Source organism: Pinus tabuliformis, chromosome 5_2 (assembly GCF_031772625.1).
Source record: "Pinus tabuliformis cultivar Carrire ecotype Pingquan chromosome 5_2, CPIR1, whole genome shotgun sequence".
NCBI classification, from domain to species: domain Eukaryota; kingdom Viridiplantae; phylum Streptophyta; class Pinopsida; order Pinales; family Pinaceae; genus Pinus; species Pinus tabuliformis.
Genome location: NC_142306.1, coordinates 1,015,004,307 through 1,015,020,475, shown reverse-complemented (window position 1 = coordinate 1,015,020,475; position 16,169 = coordinate 1,015,004,307). Strand labels below are relative to the sequence as shown.

General features: G+C 39.5%; 1 pseudogene; it reads right to left on the bottom strand.

Moving 5' to 3' along the window:
• Nucleotides 1–1,063: 1,063 nt before the first annotated feature.
• Nucleotides 1,064–1,952, bottom strand: LOC149162714 (HVA22-like protein k pseudogene; annotated as a pseudogene).
• Nucleotides 1,953–16,169: the final 14,217 nt, after the last annotated feature.

Below are 16,169 nucleotides of genomic sequence, written 5' to 3'. Positions count from 1 at the left end.
CCACAGGTATAACACCTAACATCTCTTCCCCGCCCTCTTCCTCTGGGCGCGAATCTCCCTCTACTAGAGTCACCCATCTGTGGTGATCTGCTGCTTGAACTTCCTGCTTCAAACTGATGCTGTGTTCCTCTGGATCTGACTAATCCTCTACCTCTTGCTAAGCTCTTTCCTCTGTTTCTTTGACTCTGTTTCTGCAATATTTTCTCCTCTGCTTTCAAACTTGCTTGATAGGCATCTTCAACAGTTTTCAAACTTAACAGGCTAATCTCGTCTTGGATCTCATACCTTAGCCCATTAACATATCTGGCTACTTTCTCCAGATCATCTTCTACATGCCCTATTCTGATATTTAACCTGTAAAATTCTTCAGTATATTCTTTAACAGACATTCCTTTCTGTTTCAAATTTTGCATCTGCTTAAAAAGATTCAAATGATAGTCTTTAGGCAAAAACTTAGCTTTCAGTTTGCTTACCATCTTATCCCACTGCTTGATCTTAGATTTCCCCTTTCGCGTTCTTGATGTCTGTAACTCGTCCCACCAGATGGCTGCATGGCCCTTCAGTCTAGTGACTGCAAACTTCACCCTCTTATTCTCCTCAATCTCTTCATAATCGAAATACTGATCTATGGATCTGATCCAATCCATGAGCTCCTCGGCATTTAAACTTCCTTCATACATAGGAATTTCTATCTTGGGTTTGCTTCCAACTTTTGCCAGCATCTTGAGGACTTTGGCAGTTTCATTTTCTTCTCCTGCTTCCGCTTCTTCCTCAGATTCTTCGGAAGAACTCTCAGCTCCCTCATCAGGTGCTCTTCTCTGGGCTGTTTCCATTGTCTCCATTCGTTCACGCAGTCTTCGCACTTCGTCTATCAGGACTGCATTTGGTTCTGGTCTTCCTCGACCAATTCCTCGCCTTGGCGGCATCTTTTGCTGCAAACACCTGCTAGTTTGGCTCTGATACCAAAAATAATGCACCTGCAACTAAGCTCAATCCACCGAATTACAAACAACAGTCTTCAATATACATATAAATCAATATTCTTTACTGTTAAAATACCGAACTACCAGAAATAAACCTCTATTTCTCCAATGGCATCCCTTGTCATACCACGCGGTGCATCACTCGTTGAAGGCTTTGATGGTCAAACCATATCTTGTAGAATTTGATAAACTGTCACAAAACTTTTTTGAAATGCAACCTTCACAAACTAGATTTCAGGTTGATGCCGTAACAACAATCTATTTATTTCACAGGAGGTTCCACTTGCAATTTGATCCAGTATTTCTTGATAATTTTAGAGAAATGGACGCAAGTATTTCATGTATAAATGTCTCGAACCACAACTAGCTAGAAGCTGAAGCCAAATTAGGAATGCCAGTTTCGCATGGTAATAGAAAGAAAACCAAGAGAGAAGCTTGTCTCGAAAAACTTCCACAATGCTGAAACTTCCGTAAACTGCCCCGTAAATCCGCCATTGATCTTGGTCTTTCTTATTTTTGCTCTCAATAGCCTTAAAAGTAGAGTACACTGGAAAACAAATCCCTACAGAGCAGCATGCTGTTCGAACTACAACATTAGAAACAATAGGACTCAACAACATCTGTAGTTTTACGGTTTTGTATCTTTGCTGGCTTGGAAAACGTGGTCCAAACTTCGGCGTCCATTAACCTGGAATCCTCCGCGCTTCCTCAATCTAATTGCTGGAATTTGTTGGCCGCCACTATTGAATACTCCGTCTATTCTATCGCCACCGATCACTCCTTGCTGCACAGCAGTTCCAATCAATTAATTAAAATCACAACTGACATTCAACAGCTTCCAGGATTTGTTGCGAGATTTTAGGGGTCATGAAACCACAGTTCGAGCTGATTTAGAGAATTGGAAATGGATAAGCCTGCATGTCATTAACACGAGTCATATACATTCCATTCATAACGCCGAGCCACCATAACACGTTGGCGCAAATACTACTTGTTTTATTCATAACCAGTGATGCAACAGAGTTTAGCTTTGGCGTCCTTTCACAAAGGACGATCTCCAGTTTTATTCAACAACACAGTCTACCTATTTAATTGGAGTTTTTCGCCCACAAAAAAAACGGCCACCCCACACCTACGCTAACATTTTTTTTTTTTTTTTTTTATATATATCTCCTCCACTAACTGCTCTAACAAACAGCTAACATAATCTCCTACTATTAGAGAAAATCTCAATAAAAACAGTTGCATGTATCACTAAAACAAAAAACTATATGAAAAATCGACCTCTACAGTAAAACTGAGATTGAACAAACAGTAATAAATTCGCCCTGTCAGACCACAACATGTGGACAATTTTCCACATTGCTGGTCAGCTCCGATGCTCCTGCATCACCATCTTAGTGGGATTAGCAGTTCGAATCGACACTAGTTTTCCCTGAAACAAAATGGCGACTCCACTGGGGAACGAATAGTTTGTTTTGTTTGCTTTATAAACTACAGACAGAGCCTGAAGTTAGCCAGCTAGCCTTCGAAACGCCTTTGCTATGCAATTGCAAAGTAGATGAATGTTGCTTCAGTCAACCTCTGAGTTGGTTTATGAACTGAACATCTGACTTACAAGCATTCTAAGTGCCCTTGTGGTAGCTCAGAACCTCATAAGATCTTACCCCTATACTTTGTTTTGACTATCCATCATAACTCAGCCTAAATCACTGAAATTAGCTACAAATTTTGAGCAAGAACCAAGCTCAGTTTCGCTCCTTGGTCCATCGCATTGTCTGTAACTATGCAACCTAGATGCATCACACCTCTCGTGTGTTGTAGGTGAGATGCATCCCTGTTTCCCTGTGTTGCAGGTGTGATGATTGAGTGATACTACTTTCTCTCTTTGAAAGTTGGTTTTTCCTCCTTGTTTTCAGCTCTATTAAGTAGTTTTGTTGTTCATGATCAGTACCTTCTTGCTAGAACCTTCTTCCTTCACATATTTCAGCCTCCATTAGTTAGGAATTGTAAATGTTTTTGTGTATTTGTGAATCATTTACAGTCTTCCTTTGTCGAAAGTAGCTTAATCGAACTGTCATTTTTGATGCAAGTGTCATAATTGTCATTTTGAATCAAAAGAAGAGTGTCGTAAAGTCTTCCTCTTCTAGATAGTTGATTGTACTTTTGTCATTGTACTTGATTTGAATCATTAGTATTTGAAGTGTCGAAAACAGTTTTAAAATTCGAAATCGAAAAGTGTCGTCTTAGTCTTCCTTTCGTTTTGAAAAGAAATTGTTGGAAATGTCGCTTTAAAAGAAAATAGTTTAGATTTGTACTTAGCTTTCTTTTTTGGCATTCACACATTAAGAAAGCAGAAAACAAATACATGCATGTGCATTTGCATTTTGACTGCATGCAAAATTTGATTTAGGAAAGTGCATTTAGTGTGTGCTCTATGCTTTCTGCTAAAAGAAAAATCATAATCTTCTTTCCTTTGTAGATAGGATTTTCATTGCTAAAAGAACATAAACAACTATTTATCATTTTAGATTGCATATTTAGGAATTTTACATCTACATCACACGGTGAACCTTGAAAGACAAACTTCTAAGCAAGATCAACTCTAAAATAAATCTCAATGAACATAAAAACACTTTGGAACCTAACGCAACACATCTAGAAGTCTAGGCTAGAGACGTGTTCCAACGTCGTAAAACCTAGTAACTATCGTTTTCATCGAAGGTTGGGTGATTCCTCCTCTTTGATACGACAAGTGACAGTACGGACTTGTGTTCCCCGTATCGTTGAGTATATATTGGGAGACCACAATAGGATGATATCCTTTATCCTTAGGAAGACGTTTCTGCCGCCCTATCGATCGCAATGCACTGAACACAGCATTCGGGAAGATTGACTGTCGTACAAAAGTCCTTGGTAATTTCTCTATCATTTATCACCAAGGTGTATCTTGCAGTTTTGTAATCGGTTTGGTAATCCCTCTGTCTAGATTTCCAGAGTAGTCACTTTCGTTCCTTTTCAACTCCTTAAAAGAAAAAGTCCATTTGAGCACTTGTCACTTCAGACTCAGTAAAAATCGAAGGCGACTGGAGTCACCTTTAGCTTTTTATTGACTCTTAAAAATTGAAAAAGCAAGTTGCGTCTAAGTGTCTTTAAAATTTATTTAAATCGGAATAACATCCCTGTTCCTTCATTGATCTGAGGTTGAGATAATGGAATCCACCAATCAAGGAATCCCTCTTGGAGGGAATCCTAGTCCTTTCTCCTCTTGGGGAGATATTGGTTCTCCGTATATGGCTACATTGTCCCTTCCAGGAATCACAATCGCCCTGCTTGTATGGATTTTCTCGAACTCTGTCGTTCAAAACACCGTAATTCCTCAACAATCTAATCAGCAACCAGATGACACTGAAGTTACCCCTTCACCTTATACTTCATTTGTTTCTCCTTCCCCTTCTTCCTCTTTGCTTGGTGAAACTAGTGACACTAAAAACCAAGTAGCTGAGAAGAAAAAGAAATGGAAGGAGAAAAATAAGAAGCCAGCTAAACAAGGGAACAACCATGCATCATCCAGTGAAAATCCACACACTAAACTTTCCAAACCAAAAACTTCATGCGAAATTTGCAAGGGGAGCCATTACCATCGAGATTGCCCTTGCATCTCGTGGATCTTGAGAGAATGGTCTCCCCATTTGCACCATTTGGTGTCATCAACCTCTAACAGTCAGGTTGAAAACACACCATCAACTAGTGAAAACAAAGTCAATAGACAGAAAGGAAAATTCAGATTTTCATGTAGGTTATGTGAAGGTGATCATACTCTTCACCGTTGTCCTTTTCTGGACAAAGCCAAAAGCATTTTGGATAACTGTCTTGCTTCACCGCAACGACTTCCACCTGGATACAGGAAACTCTTACCAAGTATTTCACTAGTTGAAAACCCGATTGACATAACTCAATTGTCGATCAAATCGCCCATCATTAAAAGTGAACCTTTTGAGTCCACACCAGAACAAAGTCAACTGGTTGAGATGGTAGTTGATCCAGTCTTGCCTTCAGAAGGCCCACCTTCGGATGATACAGTTTCCAAAGAGAATGAGAATGACACCGTTCAAATTCTTTTTGTCGATACAGAGTCTAATGAACTTGGGGGCAATCCACCCATTCCTTTACAACAGGAAGAGACTCCCCCAGTTCATGAGATTTATTCGACCATTTATCCAGTACCTCCTTTGAGCAGTCTAGTCATTTTCTTTGATTGGAATCAACTAGCAAAACCCCGCCTTCCATCTAATGTACCATTCCGAATCATAGTACAATTTTATAAAATGATCGTGTCTGGCACTATCATAGATGAAGGGGCTTCAGTGAGTATCCTTTCCTCAACTTCTTAGAAAGCGCTTGGTTCGCCATCGCTTTTGCCTAAAACACAAAATTTGTTAGGCTTCAACAAAGGAACCAGTCGACCGTTAGGGATACTTCCAAAGTTACCAATAACTTTGAGAAAGAAAACCGTTCATTTGAACGTGATGGTAGTCCAAGGACCACTAGTTTACTATCTACTCCTTGGACGTGACTATATATATAGCATGGAAGCTATTGTTTCCACATTCTTTCGAGTGATGTGTTTTCCACATGAAGGCAGACTGGTGCAACTTGTCGACCAACTTTCCTGGTTCAAATACAACTATGAATCAACCATCATCCCTAAATGGTCTCTTCGCGTCAACGATGTCTCTTCAACCTTCATTCCATCCACCTAATTAAAACGAGTAGTTCGGTGAGTGTGATGAAGTTTAGGGGGCATGCACCCTAGTCTGCTTCGGCAGGCGAACCCAGAGGAAAAGAGAGATTTTCTTGAAAGGTCATAATGATTGGACTGAAGAAACATTCCCGTCTAGGTTATGTGATCACTCTGAAACACCTATTTCCTTGTATGTTATGTGATTGTGTCAGGCCAGGGTAACTCCAGAATGAATGAGCGGAAGAAAAAAATTGATTGCATTATTCATTAGCTAACTATCATTTATATACATAAATATGACGGATCAGTTCATCTTCTTGATGACTGTCCAGTTCACCCATCCGTTGAGGATTAGGTGTCAACATTCCCCCCCTTAATCTGAAGGGATGTTGGTGAGTCCAAGCATCGTTCTGAATCTTTCAAGCTTTTCTCTTCCAAGCGCTTTGGTGAAGATGTCTGCAATTTGCTCGTTTGTGGAACAATGACGGAGATGGATTGTTTTGGCCTCAACATGATGTCGGATCAGATGATATTTAGTATTGATGTGCTTAGTACGATCATGGAACTTTGGGTTCTTGGCCAACTTTATTGCAGAGGTGTTATCAATCATGAGTGGAGTTGATTGTATTTGTTTTACCTGCAAATCTTCAAGAATTTTCCTGAGCCACACAATTTCTTTCGTTGCTTCAGCTGCTGCCACATATTCTGCTTCTGTTGTGGAATCTGCTGGTACTGATTGTTTGCGTGATCTCCAGGAGACAGCTCCTGATCCAAGACTCATAGCATATCCTGAAGTAGATACCCTAGTTTCTTTGTCTCCATCGAAGTCTGAATCAGAGTATCCAATCAAGTTGAAGTCGTCCACCTGTGTATACTTGATTCCAAGGTCTTGAGTTCCCTTCAAGTACCTTAGAACTCTTTTTGCAGCAGACCAATGTCCCTCACAAGGCTTTTGCATAAACCTGGAGAGGATTCCAACAGCAAATGAAATGTCTGGTCTGGTAGTAGTGAGGTAGATGAGACTTCCTACAAGCTGTCTATACTTTGTTGCATCCTCAAATTCCTTTCCTTCAATAGATGTGAGCTTCAAGTTTTGTTCCATTGGAGTAGAAAGAGGATTACACTCTGTCATGCCAAATCTGTTTAACAAATCTCCAATGTATTTCTTTTGAGAAAGAAATATGGACTTTGGATGTTGGGTTACTTCAATGCCAAGATAGTAATGAACATAGCCCAAATCAGTCATTTCAAAAATTTTTCCTAATTCTTTCTTTATGGATGCAATATAGCTTTCATTGTTCCCTGTCATTAAAAGATCATCTACATATACCACAAGATATACAACTGTTTTGCCAACTTTCTTGACAAATAAAGTTGCATCATCAAGATCAAAATGATTGAAGTTGAGTTTCAGAAGATGCTCAGTTAGTTTTTCATACCAGGCTCGTGGTGCTTGTTTGAGGCCATACAAGGACTTCACAAGTTTGCATACTTTATGTTCATGTCCTTTCACAGCAAATCCTTCAGGCTGTGACATAAAAACATTCTCTTTTAGATCTCCATTCAAGAATGCAGTTTTTACATCCATTTGATGGACTTTCCAACCGTTCTGAGCAGCTAGTGCAAAGAGTGTCCGGATGGTGGCCCATTTTGCTGTGGGGGCAAAAGTTTCCTCATAATCGACCCCTTCCTTCTATGCAAAACCTTTTGCCACAAGCCTAGCTTTGTGCTTGTCAAGTGAGCCATCAGCTTTGTATTTGTTCTTGTAGACCCACTTGCAGCCAATTGGTTTGGTTCCAAATGGAGGATCAACCAGCTTCCAAGTGCCATTCTTTATGAGGGCACCATACTCCTTCTGCATCGCTTCTTTCCATTCATCATGAGAAGCAGCTTCTTTGAAGGAAGTTGGTTCAAAATCTGTAGACAAGTTCAATTCACAATCATAAGTAACATCCATATCAACAGGTGGATTAGAGTTATCTACATCACCTCCATCTTGTCGGTTTGTATTTCTGGTTCCTGTTTTTCCAATTTCATCAGGATGAACACTTTGAAGTGTCTTTGTCAGCCACTTTGGGGGACCTTTCTGAGATGGTCCAGGCTGCTCTGTTGATTGAGTTGGGTCTGAATCAAGATTGAGTCTCCCAATTCTATCAATTACATCACTTAAAGCATCATCCGTTGTTGGAGTGTCATGCAGGGGAGATTGTTCTTCAGAAGAAGATTCCACATGTTGATCTAGTATAGGAATCCCCCCTTCAAGATGTGGAATCTGATTATCAAACTCTTGAAATGATTTTGGTTTTGTGAATCTATCCAAGCGATCAAGTTGCCACTCAACAACACTATCAGATTTGGATGATTCAAGGAAAATGACATCTCTAGATAAAACAAACTTTTTATTTACTTCATCATAGAGGCGGTATGCTTTAGATGTGTTTGAATACCCCAGGAAGATACACGTATGACTTCTAGCACCAAGTTTGTTTCTATGTACCTTTGGTATTAAAGCATAATAGGTGGAACCAAAGATCCTGAGATGTTTTACCGAAGGAACATGTCCATACCACAATTCATAAGGAGTCTTGTTTCTTATAGCACTAGATGGACATCTATTCTTTATATATGCAACACATAGAACAGCATCAGCCCAAAACATTGTCTTTACATTTTTGAAGAAAATCATGGATCGTACCATATTCAAGATTGTTCTATTCATTCTTTCTGCTACACCATTCTGTTGGGGATTATAAGGTACAGTTGTTTGATTTTTAATCCCATGTTGGCGAAGATAGTGTTCAAATTCATTTGATGTATATTCTTTTCCATTATCAGTGCGAATAGACCCAATATGAGATTGTGCATCATTTTCAATCCACTTATGAAAATTCTTGAATGTTTGAAAAGCATCAGATTTGTTCTTCAATAAATAAACCCAACACATTCTGGTGTAATCATCAATAAATGTCATGATATATTTATTTCCATTTGCAGAAGAAACAGGCATTGGACCACATAAATTTGAATGAATGAGTTCAAGCTTCCTATGTGCTCTTGAATGTGAATCATGAAAAGACTATTTGCTATGCTTTCCTAGAATGCAAGCATCACATTGCTTATGTTTTCTAGGAATTGTAGGCAAACCAGCAACACCATTTTTCTTCAACAAGCGGAGACTATCATAGTTTAAATGTCCAAATCTAGCATGCCATAATAAACTTGATGGAAGTGTACCTTCTTCATGATGAGAAATATATGAGAAATGTTGTGCATGAGCAGAGGTTCCTTGCAGTTTAAGAAGTCTTTCTTCTTCTATACCCCTCATGACAAGTGAGTGGTCAGATGCCTTTCTTACCTCAAGCTTGCCATCAAAAATGTGAATGGAGTGACCTTGCTGGCGGATGTGGACTAGGGACAACAAGTTTCTCTTGAGCTGTGGGAGATATAGAACATGATCCAGAAGAAAGTCTGGAAGACCAGGCAGTTTAAGCCTGATTGTGCCAAGCCTTGATGGCTTGATTTTTGACTGATCTGCAAAGTATACTGCTCCATCAACATTATCAGTGAAATCTTCAAAAAAATATTTCCTATGAGTCATATGACAGGTTGCTCTTGAATCAAGCAACCAGTCATTTTTCGAAGAAGCAAGTGAAGCATTAAACAAATCTTCATTTACTCCAATGTTACATTGTGCCTCAATATAGTGAGCGGATTCAGGTGCTTTACCTTTGTATGTGTCATCAGTTTTACCTTTCTGCTGATTTCTTCTCTGCTCAATATTTTCCCATGGTAGCTTGCATGTAGAAGCATCATGTGATCCATTTCGTTTGCAGCGAATGCAATGCAGATCTGCCTTTTCTCCTTGAGAATGTCTGCCCCCCCTGCCTCTGAAGTATCTTCCTCTTCCTCTTCGTCCACCTCTTCCTCTTGTAGAATCTTGAGCAGGATGCTTTTCTTTATGAGCAAGGCAAATAGTCTCTTCAGAAGATTCAGGGACTGTTTTCTTTCCAAAGGCTTTCTCTCTTTCGGCAAACTTTTTCACAAGAGACTCAAAGGTTATGTCTTTAAGATTTCCATTTGCTTGTAAAGACTCAAGATAATTGGAGTAGGTAGGATAGAGTGCTTTGAGAAAGGAAATAAGAGAGATATCTAGCTCAACCTTAGTGGATTTAATATCATGCATTATAGACTTTATTTCAGATGCAAGAGCAAGAGGATCATTATTTTTTAGTTCAAGAGTGAAGAGTTTAATCATGAGCTGAACAACTTCTAGTGCAGAATGTGTATCATAGAGTTCTTTCAGCTTTTGTAGAGCTTCAAAGGTAGTGGAATAGGATGAAATATGACGACTTACTTCTTCATTTACAGATGCTGCGATCAATGCATAGGCTTTGCTATTCTTGTTTTCCCAAATGGCGAGTTCTTTGTCTGATGTAGGCTGCACAGGGTCTTTGTCTTCTTCTCCGACACACACTCCCTTCCACAACTCATTGTAGATGAGGGTGTGTTTTACCATCCGAGACCATTCAGAATAGTTCTCCTTGCCAGTGAGAACTATTCCGACCATAGAGATGATTGAATGCATTCTAAAAAAAATACTTCTTCTGAAAAGAAAAACTTTTGCTGATAAAAGGAACTTCTGATGAAAAGAAAAACTTTTGCTGATAAAAGGAACTTCTGATGACAAAAAACTAAAAGTTTTGTTGCAAGCTTTCCTAGCCTATTCCTTCTGCCACAGATTCCAAAAAAAATATCAATCTTTAGATGTTTAAGACACTCGTTCCTTTATAGCCAAAAACTGTCTCCGGGGAAGCAACACATGCTACAGAGTAATTCTATACATTTTTACTTGTTCTCGGCACATTGTAGTGGTACATTGGTACATGTATCTATCGTGGTAGCATACCTTTCTCTATGATTAGCATTTCGGTTTTGCGAAATTTGTATGGCATCGGTCTCAATACAGTTTATATAATGCCTCTCCAACCATTCGCTGATTGCCCTGAAGCAATCTCGTCATCATCCTACAAACATTAAAAGAGATCAAGTGATAAGCATTAAGCATTAAGCGTGAGCCTTGATAACGCTGTCGCCATCGTATGCCCAAAAACGCGGCGTTGCTGTTTTACGAAATGCAATGATATAATTCAGTGGGACCGAACAATTCAGTGGTACTAAACTCCAGAGGCAGAGTTCTATCCGCGGCCCAACAAAATAAGGAAAAACTCGCCAGGAAACTTTTCTGCTGAAGCGAACGAAGTGAGCAAAATAACGTTCACAAAAAAAGGATCTAGAAATGGCAAGGGCATTGATGCCAGAAGCAATCTCTCCACGTCTTTTGAGAGACCTGTGCGACGAATAAAAGGAATAAAGTCCTGCTGCAATATGGATGAGGATGGAAGTGTTCCTCTTTGGGAAGACTGGGCGGTACCGAACGATACAAACAAGGAAATCTATGACCAGTGGGCAAGGCGAAACAGGTTTGAGAGTTCACCCCTCCGTTGAGGATTAGGTGTCAACAGATTGGAAGCTCACACCATTCACCTTCGTCTATTTCGATGGACAAAGCAAAGGAAGAGTTTTTGTCTGCTGATAGAAACAATCCTACCTAACTGCAGGGACTTCCATTTGGTAACCTCAAAATTCTCCTTTTACTGAAACACTTGGGGCCATGCAAACCTTTGTATGCAAGTGAAAAATGACCTTTGATTTTCTTAGTTTGTAGGTTCTCAACTCTTTAACCTCGTAGCTCAATTGTTTCTAGCCTGCATAAAAAGGCCATGAGCACATGTTATAGTAATGTTCAAGCTCATTAAAAAATAAATCTACCAAGAGACATTTTTAAATGATTGGTAAGAGCAATGTTCTTGCAAGGTTCAAGCTCCTTAAAAAATAACCCTGCCTCTGAGCATAGTTTTCTCTTGGTTCAAGCTCATTAAAAAATGAAACCACCTTTGGTAAATAACCCTTGTGATCGCCTTGCTATCAACTCTTTTGAACCTTGGTTGTGTTCCTACCGTCACCTCCATTCATTTGGCTGACCATACGCTTCCACTTGATTGTTTACCCTTTTGAGGAACAACTGTGATGAGTGATTTTGATTGCCATCCTCTTCACACTTCCATGTTTTGAGAAGTTCCAAACTTACCTGGAACCGATTGCTACCCGAAAATACCATTCGTTCCTAAAAAACGAGTCCCTTTTAGACTCTTTTTAGACTCGTTAAACATAAAAATATTGTCGAGCTATTGGCCTTTCCAGCTCGTTAAAGTAAGGGGAACGCCATCCCTCCCATATATTTTAATATTTTTGGACCTGAGGGATTATTAAACAAAAATATCAAGCGCTTGTCTTTGTCAGCTCGTTAAAGCAATCGAAAAGTCATCCCTTTCGTATTATTTTATACTTTTTTGGACTTAAGGGATTATGCCATGAAAAAGGACTGTTGGAGTTTCGTTTTTGTCCCTTTTCAAACTCTCTAAACATGAAAAGGACTGAGTTATCTTTATCGTTAAACTCGTTAAAACAATAGCGACAAACTTGTCCACCCAAACAAGTACAAGTCTCACTGACGCTAGGCTCGCTAAAAACAAAGCGAAAGGTTTGCCCGAAGGGAAAATTATAAACCAAGCATATGTTATCCTCCTCAAGCTTGACAAAAGTAAAGAGGTACTGGTCAGCAATGATTGGAGAGGGAAGAAAACTTGAAGAATTTTATTGGTAGCGAGTTGCTCTTGAACATGACACTTTCACTCCATCATCATGATTGAGTTGGGTTGGGTTTTTCTGTTCACTATCACCATTGGTCCTCTGTACCATCCATGGGGTTAATGCTACCATTCCATCTCAGTGTCGCCAATATGTTCAAGAGAAGTCATTCAGAGAATTCACCATCCAGTAAACGCCTCATCCACTGCAATACATCCACCCTTCATTTTTCATGGCTGTCATTCCTGAACCTTATATCATTAGATCGCTTTCACCTCCACAAAAATCATTTGCTCCGTTTCGTGTTGTAGATGTGGGATACATCAAGGCCCTCCTACGATAGGTCACTTCTTGTCGACATCTTCTTATTATCCAAGAAGTTGACTTAGAAACAACCCTTTTAGTACTTTGAAGCTTGCATGCCTCAATGGCAAGTTTCTCACTTCCCACAATAGGTTTACATCAATGACCTTCGACTGAAAGATTTTGCGTGGTGTTCGACATCGGCTCATATATTCATACCACGTGAATTGTATTGTAGTACCTTGAGGATCATCATCATTATTGGTGACTCCTCTCGCGTCTGTTAATAGCTTACATTATTTTCTGGTAATCAGGGGATATCTTTCCATGTTCGACTTCAAAACATCTTTTCACATGGATCGACTTGTACATCGGGCGAAGATTGAACGAGTTTTGAAGACCCCAGATCTAGTTTCATCCATCCAGGCTGCGATATATTCAGGAACATAAAGACATCAAATGTGCATAGAATCTACACAGATAGTCATCTAAGCAAAAGAAGATGACTCTTCATGCGAAGAATCACCAGTCTGCAACAACAGACGATTGTTTGTCCTATGTACATGAAAATGAATTTATAAAGCTGAGCATGGGAATGCCTGCCTCAGCTAGATCATGAAAATAATATGACGATGATGTATTGTATTGTATTTTATAGAGGTCACCTTCCAGTTCGAATACCTCGGATCTTCATGATAAATCATTTCACCCGACATCAGAAGATTTATGACCTCATGCTTTAGGGGGTAGTTGTTATAGACATATTTGGGCACTGCAACCCCAAACTCATATGTCCATAAACTAAGGGCTCTTTATTCCCTAAAAGTGTTGTTTCATACCCTAAAGGATCATGGTCAACTGATTACATCATTTCCCAGAAGTTCCACCTGAAAAACTACTCAGAACTGGCCAAAACTGGACTATACTAATTGCTCCATGGTTAAGGTGCGGTGCATACTGGCTGCCACACTAGCTAGGTGTGATGCATACTGAAATGGCCTTCTATGGGGTGAGATGAGCGAGAATAGACAAATGGCAGAGACAGTTTGCTAAGTGGATGATCATGGAATCTTTCAGAAACTTCCCCTGTGACACTTGCCTCTCTGAATTCACCTAGTGATGAGTAAGAGATTAAAGAAATCTCCAAGTGGAACCAAGAACTATCAGTGGAATGACACTAATGGATCCCTCATCCAAGAGATCTAGGGGATGGAATGTTGTATTTTGTAAGGAAGTGTTGTTGGTTTATCTGTGAGAAGAGACATTGCATTGTTGGGTGATTTGCTTGTTCATGAGGTGAAGAGGGCTTCTACACTGGGAGGATGATGCTGGATCAGACCACTGGGTTGTAATCCTCTCTTCCACTATTAATAAATTTATTTGAGTTTTCTTCCATATAATCGTGTGTTTATGAATATTATTGTTTATGAATGCAATTGTATGGTGAATGTGTTTCCGATTCCGCATTGTTTATGATGTTTAGATGGAGATACTTTGATGGTTTTATGTTACTTTGACTCTACAGGTACTCTTTGAAGTGGGACAAGTAGGAGAGGAGTGGCAAATTCTATCAAGGAAAGGAGAAATCAAGCTAGGATCAAAGCAGAAGATCCAGGTTGGTCATATTTTCTTCCCTCTTATCTATTACACTTAAAGGAACTCTCGAAAGGCTTTCATTGTTTGTTTCTAAGATAGCTACCCATCTTAGTGGGACTAGCAGTTCGAATTGACACTAGTTTTCCCTGAAACACCATGATGGTAGAGGGCATTATCAATAGATTTAGACTCTCTCTGTATACTAGATGCCAACTTTCTAAGACTATGGAGCAAAAAGTAGGGTAGATGCATCAGGAGTCGAGCATGATATAAAAACATGGTTCCAAACCTTCTTTCACATGTTAAAAGTTGCTAGATAACCAACAATAAATTTCTCCATTTCCCTTCTAGTGTTGTAACTGGAATTCCCTTTTTAAATATGGATATATCCATACCCGGTTCTCTGAGGAAGTTTACCTAGTCATTCTCCTTGATTTTTCTGTTCTTAAGCCAACTTTCTCCATTTCTAGGCAATTTTGTAGCTTTTGCCATGATAGACTTTGTCAAGGTAAGCTTGATGTCTCCATTTTTTGCCTCGACCCCATCAAAAGCCCGAGAAAAAGGTTTGGTGACCTATGTCTCATGCCCGTATATTTTTTCAAAGAACTTAAGCCACCCTACCTGTTGCAACTGGTCTCTAACTCTCGAGTATGCTTGAATAAACTTGATTCTGTTTGGTTCAAACTAGACAATGATACCCATGGTAGAGAGAAGTATTAGTCTTTGATTGTTTCCTATCGATAGGGATGATGGAAGGTTGATACGAAATTGACAGAGTTGAATGGTGAGGGTCTCAGAATGGAGTGAAATGGGATGAGGTTGAGTAAAATGATATTAGAGTAAGGTGTTGTTGATGCTGCTAGACCCACCAACATGTCAGGGGATCTCCCTGGAAAGAAGTCCCAACTAGACCTCAATCTGTTTGGAGTAGGAGTCCTAGTAGTGGGTAGTACAGTAGTGCCTTAACTGCGGTAGTGCACAGAGGTAAGTATGATAACTTTGTCGGAAGCGTGTGACCTTGTAGTGAGTCAAGTGAGATGAATGGGGCTTCTAACACACAGATGGGAAAAGGAATTCTACCCCTTAGAAGCCTATAATAGTACATAGCCTGGAAGGAACACACAAGTTGAATGACATCACAGGATGGAAGTAGAATAGTCCACAATCCAAAGTGATGGGTTAATACAACAATACGTTTTCAACAAGATTCTTATAATCATATACAAAATAGTTCATACACAAATGTGTAAGGGAAATAAAGTACATTGTTAAAGTAACTAGAATAGTTGAACTACAATAACAACATATGCATGAAAATGTGTTGGCTCAGTTATATTATTAAGTGAAAGTTCCATCCATACATACACCATTGATATCCACTTGATATCCACTAGCCCCAATAGTGGAACATTATAGTCAACATCGCTTTCTCCTCCAAAGAGGTGTACTCTCTGTACGCTGTGGAGAAGACAAGGCTCATCACAATACTCTCCAAACCTTCTCTAAGTAATGCCTAGCCAAAACATTGGCTCCCAAAAACCTGTACTACAAGTTATGAGGTTCTATATATAGAAAAGGGTGGGGTGACGCTTGAAATTCCCCTTTGACCCTTGGACTACCCTCATGACTCTTCACATTACATAGGGACTGTTCACATTCCACTAGTGACACTTGGAATTTCACTTACAACATATTTACAATAATACAATTTCCACATATACCCATGTGGGACAAAATAGGCTTGAGTCAACCTAACAAGACAAACAACATCACTTGGGGTCTTGGGGAAAGACCAACTCAGTAAACTCCTCGTGGTGGTCTTTAGTGACGAACTG